Here is a 12,077-nt window from a genome sequence, read left to right as displayed (position 1 = left end):
GTTGTTGTTTCCTGGGGGAATCCAATTCGTCTTTCGTGTTTTGAAAATCATCTTGGTTCTTTCGAAATTGACCGAGGTAAGTTAAAGGTAATATAATATATTTATAAGATGATATTTCTTGTACCAATCTTCTACATATATCTCGGCAATAATTGACTCAGTAAATTATGTCTCAAACTATGACCAATTTCCTTTTAAATCTAAAATTCCCTCGAGAATGGCTGCTACGAAGGTATTGCAACACCAGGACGTAATTAAGCAGAAAAGTCCAACCCAAAAATAGCAATTGTTGGGTAATCTAATTTAAGTATTATTAAAGTACCCCACTAAAACACAATAATTTTGATTACTATGACAGTGACTATAATACTTGATATTAATTGTATGAAGATTTTAGTTATGTAATTTTTCACAAGCGCATTTTTTAAGAAAGATATGTTCAAAGTTACGGGTTTGACGTATACTGCCTAAAGGGTAATAAGAGAAAATGTTTTGATAAAACATGGTTATGTGGGTTGGAGTGTTTTAGATAAATGAAAAACGATAGTTTTGAATAAAGGATTATAGTAACTTGAACATATCAAAAACATTTTACTCATTTATATTACCAAGATCCATTTCAAAATCTAAGTCCAGAACATTGAACCTATCAACATCTTCTATCAGATTGACAGCACCCATAAAATTATTGTAAAAAAGGTTTAGCATCATCTGGAATAAGGTGCATATACCTTTTGGTCTGTTTTACTTTTGAATCTGCTAAAGATTTACATTGGGCCAGAGCACTACAAGTAATGTCGAAAAATTTTCTACAATTTGACTTTCCACGTCGCTGTATGTCCATTTTTTTCCTCTTCCAGACATAAGTCTATCACTGTAGGGTTAAACACAAACTGTTTATATAAATCTAAACAAATGTGCACGAATAAACACATAATTTCGTACTCGGTGATTTACCCATATGACAATGGCGATTTACCGATATTACAACGTAATAATTATAATATCTACTAAAAATTGCTTTCACATATTATCTGAACACAAACTGTAAAATGATACCAAGTGGTTTGGACCATTTCTGATTGTATTCGTATTTCTAATATTTACATTGAAATTTATAGGTAGAAAACGTCCAACCCACTTGAACGTTTTCAATCCCAAAAAACACATACTAATGTTAGTCTATCGTGAAGCGTTGAAATTATTCAAACCACTTGGCACGTTTCAACGGTTATTTTAAGACGGTTATTGAAATCAATTTATATTTCTTAGAAAACGCTCAAACCACTTCAAGTTATTATTCATATTAAAAATCTGAGTTAGGCATGATTGTGGGTTAGATCTTTGACGATTTTATTAGAAAGAGGTAGTGTTTTCGCTTGTATGGTTACTGCACATTATAGAAACAGGAATTTTTTATTCGCTGGTAATAAAATCTCATTTTTGACAATTTGTGGGTTGGACGTTTTCTACTTAACTACGTCCGTTTAATGTGTGATTTTGGCAGTACCAATTGTTGAAATGTACGTACTCCATCGAGAATTTCTCATTTCCGATATAATAGACCATTGGAAAGATACAGATATAGGTTGCTACAAAATATTATGCAAGGAAAAATAGCGGGCAAACGCAGTCCAGGACGAAGAAGAACCTCACGGTTGAAGAACGCGAGATTGGTATGGTGTTGATACAAGTATGATATTTACGGTGGCAGTGAATAAAATTAAGATAGCTATGATGGTAACGAACGTTCTGAAAGGACATGGTACATGAGCAAGAAGAAGCAAGATACATAGTTTCCAATTAAAGCCCAGTACACCTCTATAGTTATACTATATTTGGTTATTTTCTACCAAATAGGTCTTACTTCATTTTAAGCAAACCATTCTCGTATGGAAGCAAATGGAAAAGGCCTATGTCCAGCAGTGGACGAACACAGGCTTGAGAAGAATTAAAAGAAGATTCTCGTATGAGTTCTAAGTCATTATCTTTCTTTTGATTTTTTTAAGGCTTACTAGTGAAGTGTTATCATTATCTTTATCCTTTTTGTCTCTGGTTATCTGGAAACTTACTTCTTCGGTTACATTGCCATTTTGTTTAAGGTTTTCGGGGCCAATTCACACTGCGAAAGGCTTGCCGCGGGTTGGTTGCTTTGTGTAGTGAACAATTTTGAAATTGAACGTTAATAAAAATTGCTCTAATATTAGACGAAGGAACAAAAAATGGAAACAAATATTGCAGAAATAGAAAAATACATTGTTGGGTGCTTAAAATGCTAAAGAAACGCACAAAAGAAGGAGAATTTGCAACCGTAAAGGGGTGATACACACGCAAGTAAGTACGCGAACTTATGGCTCGCGACCTTTTTCGCGCGTGTATCACCGCAAGTACGCGTACTTTAAGTCCGCCGAGTAAGTACGCCGTCGATCCAAAAATTTGAAATCGTACGTGTATCACTGCCACGAGCCGCAATCCTCGAGCCATCATGTTATTGCGTTTAAAGTTACACTCATATTTTCACTAATTAAGCAAATTGCCTAGAAATAATTCAATCGTTTATTGTTGAAAGGAGACAAGTTACATTTTATAAGTTTTAAGAAAACCGTAAAACTCTATTTTAAGCTATACTTAATTATTTTTGATTATTTGTTTTTGAGTAAACCTAATTATTTATAGGCTGTTTTATCCTCCTAATGAAAATATTACCATCTTATCTATGATATTTTGTTTGTTTATGCCTACCTTGTATTAAATTAAAATAGATCAAAAACAAGTGCTATACTTCACATCATGGTTTTGACAGCTTACCACACTTATAAAAAATCAAATTGTTCTTATATTTAACAAAACCTGATCAAAAAAATAATCAAACTCTACTAAAAAACATAAGATTTCAGCAAAATTAGGTACACAGAAAATAAAAAATTTAACCACGAGGACAGTTTCTAAATTTTTTGCTACCGACGGCGACCGCGATCTTTAAAACCGCGTACTTAAAGATTGCGTGTGTATCACGCGCTTTACACTCCGAACTTTTAGACGATTATACAAATTTTTTAAATATAACCGAATGACAGTGGATGAATTTAACAACCTATGGCTGCATATTGAACCATAATATTGAACCTAGTTCTTGAGTCACACATCAGAAAAACCAATGAAACACGTAGACAGTACAAACTGCATATGCAGACGATGTAGTTCTACACTTTAACGCGACTAACTGAAGCGTTCAAAAACATTGATCCTGAAGCACGAAAAAGGGAGCTTTAAATAAATGAAGTCGTCAATAATTACATGACTGTCAAAAGAACACATGACAATGAAAATTATACCACAATAGAAAACTATATAGGTCTGGATCCCGCGTATGAAAAAAAAGTTGATTAATTTGTTAATAGCTTAAGGGTGTCTAGTCGGATAAACTTTGATATATGGAAACACTGGAAGAGGGGCAGTTTTAATCGTGGAACAGGTTAAAAATTTGGAATGGTCACACCACGAAAACGGCACATTTATTTTGTCCGACAGAAGAGACTTAAACTCTCCGAACAGAGATTAAACTCTCATGCAAAAATCAGACTGCTATTTATCACCCAATTGGCGTTTTAATGAGTGGAACATGTGGAATATGTCAAATGACAGGAATTATGACAGGTGATAAATAGCAGTCTGATTTTTGCATGAGAGTTTAATCTCTGTTCGGAGAGTTTAAGTCTGTTCTGTCGGACAAAATAAATGTGCCGTTTTCGTGGTGTGACCGTTCCAAATTTTTAACCTGTTCCACAATTAAAACTGCCCCTGTTCCAGTGTTCCCATATATCAAAGTTTATCCGACTAGACACCCTTAGGCTATTAACAAGTTTTCAGCTTGTTATTAATTAACTTTTTTTTCATACGCGGGATCCAGACCTAATACTCTTGAACGTGTGGATGCCTTCACATATCTGGGCACAGAAGTCAGAAGAATTCCGTAAGGATCGAAATTAATGCACGTATTTCCAGAGGGGTATGCTATTAAAATATTGATGACACCGAAATTATTAGACAAAAGAACCAAGATGACTATCTACAGAACATTGATTAGACCCGTATGGTTGTGAAACCTGAGCAATGACGAAAAGGGATGAAGCCCAACTCAGTACATTCGAGAGAAAAATACTGAGAAAATATATGGCCCGGTGTAAGAGCAAGACGGCGCATGGAGAATCAGTAGAAACTACGAGGTTAATGAATTGAATGAAGGTTTCAATATTGTACAATTTGTGAAAAGTCAAAAACTGCCCCGGCTGGGACATGTGTAGAGAAAATACAATGAACAAACAACAAAGAAAATATTACGATTGAAGCCGATAGGAAGGCGAAAAAAAAAGAAAGGGCCAGAACGAGAGGGACGGATGACGTGGAAGACGACATGAAAACCAAAGAACGTAAGACAATGGAGAAAAAGTACACAAGAGAAATCAGAATGGAAGGACATAGCCAGACAGGCAAAGACCCATCCAGAGTTATGATGCCAAAAGAAGAAGAAAAATTAGAGCATATTGAGGGACCTCCACAAAAACAAAATACTTCTTTTCTCTATCGTCTTTATAAAACTAATTTTAAACAACCAATATTGCAGATTGCTTGCCGGTAAGGTATTCACACTGTCGTGACCTTCACGGCACATGCTAGGCAAAGATTGTTTCGAAAAGAACGTCGCATGCAAAGCCCGTCGCTTGCCGGTGCCTGGCACGCATAATGTGAATTACATCCCGTGAAGTGCATTAGATTTTATGTAAAATGTATCTTGCCGAGCCGATGCCTTGCCTATGACGAGCACTTGCCTTGCATGATAGTGAGAATCAGCCTTACTCTTTTACAGTACAGTGCAGGCATTGTCATTCCAAATAGAGTCGTATAGAAAGAATATTGATGTTGTTTGAACATCTGTGGTCAATTTTGGGAGATTGATTCCTTAGAGCCCTATATTTATTATTATTTCTATCGGAACATTGTGTTGAGCTACTGACTGTCGATCTAGGTAACTTTCTGACCTCATTTTTAGATCATTATTTCCTTACCTGGGAGCGGTATACTTAAAATGAGGAATATAGGTTTTGGCTTCTGTGGTTGTGACTTCCTTGAAATCCGTGATTTTCTCGAAATGTTATTTCTTTTAATTTCAGGCGAGCTCTGTAAATACTTCTCGCGTTTCATATTCCTGGGCTAAAATTAGATTTATTGTGTCGTTATAATCGGAGAGCTTGTTGAATTTAAATCTCCTCTAATCTATTTACGACCTGTATAATAATTTGCTCCAGAAAATCTTTAAATGCTGAAGATACACCAATTGTAATAATTTTTTAAATATATCAGCTTCAATTTCGTGTAGTCATTCGATATGTATTTGATATCAAACTTTCGACTGAATATAGAAAACTTTTAAAAAAAGGACAAGACGGATCTTAATTCGCGATGAAAAACAAAGTAGCTGACCTCTGGTGCAATAAATTTAAACTACTATAAGTGGTATAAACAAACCAGAAAATTGTTGATTTGAATGGAATTTGGTCAATATTAGGAAATTTTTAGTAAATTTCAGCATTATGAATACATTAAAATATTTTAAATCAAATCGGTATTGTTCTATTCCTCAATTGAATGTTTGTTTATACCATTTATATCGGCCATTTTCTTGCATTCGACCTGCCCTCTATATTCCGTTTCAATCGCGAATAGTTCTTTTTGCATTCGATTCGTGAATACACCAGAAACTTTGTGCACCGGAGCCATGATAAAATATTGAAAAACTGAATACAAAAAATGCATTTTTAAACTGCATCTGAAACAGACAAAAAAAAGAATGTGTGTGTATTTTGTACGCACGTGAGAAGGTATACTTCTATTATTATGATTTCAACGAAATTAATATACTTGACAGGTTATTTGTATTTTATTTAAATATTAAACTAACTTTCTTACCTACCACTTTTAAAAATTTTTTGTTAAAACGATACCAAAAATTAAAAAAAAAGAATATGAATTTTCCGGGACCTCTCGATCTCCGATCACACGCTCTACCACTGAGCTATATTACTTTTGCTTTGACAGGTTACAAGATTTCTCATACATACTGACAAATTTAATAGACCAAGTGAAGTATACAAAAATACTTTAAATATACTTACTATTATTATTATAAAATATCTTATTCCCGAGGAAGACAAATCCAAAGACACAAAAATTATAATAAATAATACATTTACTAAAAACACTGATATATCCTATTAATGACTTATTTGCGCTGACAGCGCTGATACATACATATTTTGAAAGATTAGCAACGAACTACATGCTGTCTGTGTGCGCATGCGCCCGGCATTATAAAATTTCACTCTCGATCGTAAAGAAGTATAACTTCAAAAATTCAGAACTCGTCAATTTTCGGCGGAAATAAGCTCAATTTTGTTATTCTGAGGTTTTTGGGGTCGATGAAAACGAATATGATGTAAGTGACCTCCGGAGTACCTGGTGCCCAGGGTACCTACTGTTTACCTCGTTTTCTGGAGTTTTTGACAAATTCATTAAAAAATTAGTTAAAATTCATTACTTAGCGATTTTTGAGGTCTCTGACGAAGAATATAACATCGGAAGTGATCACCGGTGAGCCTGGTGCCCAGGGTACCTAGTTTTTGTCTCGTAACTAATGATGTTTGACTAATTTTTTAATGAATTTTCCAAAAACTCCAGAAAACGAGGTAAACAGTAGGTACCCTGGGTACCAGGTACTCGGTAGATTACTTCCGATATCATATTCGTCGTCAGCGATCCCAAAAACCCACCGAGTAATGATTTTTGGCTATATGAATTAAACGAAAAGATTTCTCTGGTATACAGAAGAAATCCTTTCCGTAGCGGACGCGACAATGTAAATTTCAAAGTCTTCATAAAAGACGATGAACGACAAAAGACACCTCTTTGTGTCACAGATTTGTCTACAAAGCCACGTTATTCGCTACACATTCGTCAATAACGGAGAAACCGTGATATGAAAGGAAACGGCGATTGCATTTTATTTCACTTCGACCACCACCGATATTCTACACGACGTGTTTCGAGCTCATGTCAAGCTCTCGTCAGGAACATCTAGGTGGATGGTCGAGGTATAACAAAATGCAATTGGCCTTTCTGGTAATAATAAAATAACCAGACTTCAGTACACTTGGTACGACATCTATATGAATCAAACGAAAAGATTTCTCTGGTATACAGAAGAAATCTTTTCCGTAGCGGACGCGAAAATGTAAATTTCAAAGTCTTCATAAAAGACGATGAACGACAAAAGACACCTCTTTGTGTCACAGATTTGTCTACAAAGCCACGTTATTCGCTACACATTCGTCAATAACGGAGAAACCGTGATATGAAAGGAAACGGCGATTGCATTTTATTTCACTTCGACCACCACCGATGTTCTACACGACGTGTTTCGAGCTCATGTCAAGCCCTCGTCAGGAACATCTAGGTGGATGGTCAAAGTATAACAAAATGCAATTGGCCTTTCTGGTAATAATAAAATAACCAGACTTCAGTACACTTGGTACGACATCTATATGAATTAAACGAAATGTTCATCGACTTTTGTCGTTCATCGTCTTTTATGAAGACTTTGAAATTTACATTTTCGCGTCCGCTACGGAAAAGATTTCTTCTGTATACCAGAGAAATCTTTTCGTTTAATTCATATAGATGTCGTACCAAGTGTACTGAAGTCTGGTTATTTTATTACTACCAGAAAGGCCAATTGCATTTTGTTATACCTCGACCATCCACCTAGATGTTCCTGACGAGAGCTCGAAACACGTCGTGTAGAATATTGGTGGTGGTCGAAGTGAAATAAAATGCAATCGCCGTTTCCTTTCATATCACGATTTTTGGCTAATTTATTAATGAATTTGCCGAAAACTTCATAAGATGTAGGTACCCATGGCACCAGGTATTCAGGAGATCGCTTCCTATGTCATATTCGTCGTTAGCGACCCCAAAAATCCCCGAGTAAGTAATTATGTTTGACTAATTTTTTAATATTTTTTTTTGCCGAAAACTCCCCAATAGAGCTAAACAGTAGGTACCCTGGGCAACAAGTACTCCGAAAATCACTTCCGGTGTCAAATTCTTCGTTAGCGGCCCCAAAAACCCCCGAGTAACAAAATTCAACTCATTTCCGCCGATATTGATTTGACGAGTTCTGATTTTTTTTTATTGTCTGTTTGAGATGCACTTTAATAATGCATTTTTTGTATGCAGTTTTTCAATATTATATCATGGCTCCGGTTCACAAAGTTTCCTGGTGCATTCACGAATCGAATGCAAAAAGAATTTTATTAAAATCCGTCTTGTCCTTTTTTTTTCGGAGGTAAGGCCGATTTTAGTGCTTTATTGCTTCGTCTAATTATATGTTAAATCGTTTGGTTGTTTCGCTATTTTATTTTCTAATAGTCTGGGCTGATTATCGGAGAATGGGCCATTTTTGGGAAAAGTTATTTACCAGCAATTTTATTGTTGGAATCGAATCTTATGATTTTATATATTAATAATATAGGTATGCAAAGTCCGCAGATAGTGTGCTACTTTTTTATAAACAAAATGGCGCCCGAAAATCGTGCTTTTTTCAATTTTTGCTCTATAACTCCAAAGATTTTAACTTTACACCAAAAACATTCAAATAAAAATTCACCGCAATTAAATTCTACATAGAGAAGTGTTTTTTCTGATTTACTTTGATGAAAACTTTCCCCAGAAAAAGCGGGTTTTTCCAACAAAATCTTTAATTTTCAACTAAACTTTTAGATAAGTACTTGTTAATCAATAATTAAATAACTTGGTAATGTAAAAGCCTTTTTCATATAGATTATAATTTCAGAAGCCGATGGAAATTGAATTAACAGTTTAGCAACAATTGAATTGTTAATTAAAAATTTACGGTTACTATAATAACGACAATAATTATGATGCATAAGATTAACTATGATTTTTTCATAAAAAGACACTATACGTATCTAACGTACTTTAGAGAATTAAAATTGGACTATTTAAGCGGCCTCAGGAATATTTTAAAATTATAAAGAATTTTTTGGCTTAAAAACAAATAGAATATCTCGGGAAATGTTAAACTAAATTAAATTGTAAAAATGGTATTCGAAAAACAGCGGCAGGATGCTTCTTTTAAAAGAAAATACGTTTAATTATGATGAGCAGTTCCTGAGATACAACCGGTCAAATTTGACCGGAATTTACGGCAAAGATATAAACAATAGGATCATAATTTTTAAACCGTCACCTTTTTGTTTTTATCCTCTTTCTCCACACCAATTTTCATATCCTTAAAAGAGTCATAACATATATTATTATAATAAAAACTATCGATAATACGTGTGAAAATTGCCAAAAATTGCAAAATTCCAATCAAAAATTAGGTTGGAGAAAATGTAACCCTCAAAGTTAAAAATCGGTGTACGTTAAAAAAATTAATTTTCTCGGCTTCACATGGAGCAATTTCCTTCATTCTTTTTTTGTTCCCAAGTAACTCGAGTAGAGCCATCGAACTAACGCATTATTGAATGTCAAACTTGCTTTTCTTTTGTTATAATAAATAAATTTATTTATTATAACACAAAATTTTAATTTGTTTCAATAAAAATTGTTTAAATAATTATTCAGCTTTCAAATTTCAGCTAATATTTCAGAATATTTATGTTTTTAACTTTAAAAGGTACACTTGTAGTAAGTTTATCTAAAAAAAAAAGCCTAAAACTGGAAAAAATATGTAGTTTTCTGTTCTTATAAATAAATTAATCTATTATAACAAAACAATAGCAAGTTTGACATTTAATGATGCGTTAGTTCGATGGCTCTACTCGAGTTATTAGGGAACAAAAGAAAATGAAGGAAATTGCTCCATGGGAAGCCGAGAAAATGCATTTTTTTAACGTATACCGATTTTGAACTTTGATGGTTACATTTTCTCCAACCTAATTTTTGATTGGAATTTTGTTATTTTTGGTAATTTTCACACGTATTATCGATAGTTTTTATTATAATAATATATGTTATGACAATTTTAAAGATATAAAAATTGGTTTAGAGAAAGAGGCCAAAAATAAAAAGGGGATGGATTGAAAATTATGATCCTATTGCTTATATCTTTGCCGTAAATTCCGGTCAACTTTGACCGGTTGTATCTCAGGAACTACTCGTCATAATTAAACGTTTTTTCTTTTAAAATAAGCGTTCTGCCACTGTTTTTCGAATACCGTTTTCACAATTTAATTTAGTTTAATATTTTTTGAGATATTCTATTTGTTTATAAGCCAAAAAATTGTTTATAATTTTAAAATATTCCTGAGGCCGCTAAAATATTCCAATTTCAATTCTGTAAAGTACATTAGATAGGTATAGTGTCTTTTTATGAAAAAATCGAAGTTATTCTTATGCACCATAATTATTTTCGTTATTATAGCGACCGTATATTTTTAATTAACAATTCAATTGTTGCTAAACTAATTATAATTTATACAAAAAGGGCTTTTTATTGCCAAGTGATTTAATTATTGATTAACAATTACTTATCTAAAAATTTTAGTTGAAAATTATTTTAGTTGAAAATTATTTAGATTTAAAGAAAATTAAAGAAAAGACCCGCTTTTTCCGGGGAAAGTTTTCGTCGCAGTGAATCGGGAAAAACACGTCTCTATGCAGAATTTAATTGCGGTGAATTTTTATTTGAGTGTTTTTGGTGTAAATTTAAAATCTTTAGAGTTATAGAGCAAAAATTGAAAAAAAAAATACGATTTTCGGGCGCCATTTTGTTTATAAAAAGTAGCACACTATCTGCGGACTTTGCATACCTATATTATTAATACATACAATAATAAGATTCGATTCCAGCAATAAAATTGCTGGTAAATAACTTTTCCTTGTATTTTGCTAATTAGCCCAGAGTATAAATAGTTTTGACGTTTGACTATTTTGATTTTTTTTAAATCAGTTTTTATACTGCTCTGTCGTTCTTCTAATTTGTCTATTCGACTAATAATTTGCCTTGTCTCTAATTTAAAATTTTCGTGAATTTGAGATAAAGCATTTATGATTTATCTACTTTTCCACGCTTCTCCTTCTTATTCTCTTCCTCTTCTTATCAACACTTCTTCTTTACTTCTTTTTCCTCTTGAGTACGCCACCGCTTCAGCTCTTCCTCTTCTTGCTTACGTTTTTCATTTTCCTCTAACTTAGTAGATCTTGTTTGAACCATTAACGGTTACTTAATATCTCTTTTGTCCCACTGCTATCACCAATGTTATACTTAGCTACTACAAAAGCAGCAAATATTACAATACTTGTTAACAACTCTATCTGAATGATGTAATTATTCAAACACACCATTACTTCTTCTTCTTTTTCTTGGCTTGCCACAAAATTAATACTACTTACTGAACCGTCGACTTAACATTTTAATGGATTTTCTTACGTTCGAAGCCTTACAAGATATTTCGGTACATTTTAATGACGTATAGAACATTCTCGTTTTTTAGTTATTCTTCTTTTTCATCAAGCGACTTTTTCTATTAGAAAAAAATCTTACGAACAGTTGTAGTTGTAAAAATATTATCTCTCTCTCTTGTCGTTTTCCCATTACTAAGGATCGTGATTTCTTCCAATATTCCTAACACTGTTTTTCCATTGGTATCTATCTTCAGCTGCTCTAAGAGCTTCGCAGAATGAGTTTCCAGCTGAATTCTTAATTTGGTCGGACCATCTAGTTGGTGATGGTCATCTTGATCTTCTCCCCGGAACCAACTTTATTGCTTTCGTACTCAACTCTTCGCAGGAGATCAAATGTTCCTTGCTCATTTGCCGCTGTAAGTGTAGTGTCATCAGCAAATCTTAAATTGGAGATTTTCCTAAGTACCAGCTACTGTTACTCCACCGGTTCTTCTAAAGCCATCCTCATGATATATTCACCATAAATGTTGAATAAGTCAGGTGACAATACGCATCCTTGTCTAACACCTCTTTCTGTCTTGAATTGGTTC

The 12,077-nt window shown here is 33.6% G+C and overlaps 1 protein-coding gene across 1 annotated transcript in view; it reads left to right on the top strand.

The window, feature by feature from the left end:
* The window catches only part of LOC114331837 (adenylate cyclase type 3), a 682,543-nt gene that overhangs the window by 601,240 nt on the left and 69,226 nt on the right, over nt 1–12,077 (top strand). The gene's annotated exons all lie outside the window — the stretch shown is intronic.

The sequence above is a fragment of the Diabrotica virgifera genome, chromosome 4 (genome assembly GCF_917563875.1).
Source record: "Diabrotica virgifera virgifera chromosome 4, PGI_DIABVI_V3a".
NCBI lineage: Eukaryota > Metazoa > Arthropoda > Insecta > Coleoptera > Chrysomelidae > Diabrotica > Diabrotica virgifera.
Note: the sequence above shows the minus strand (reverse complement) of the source record. Positions and strands in the feature narration are given on the sequence as shown.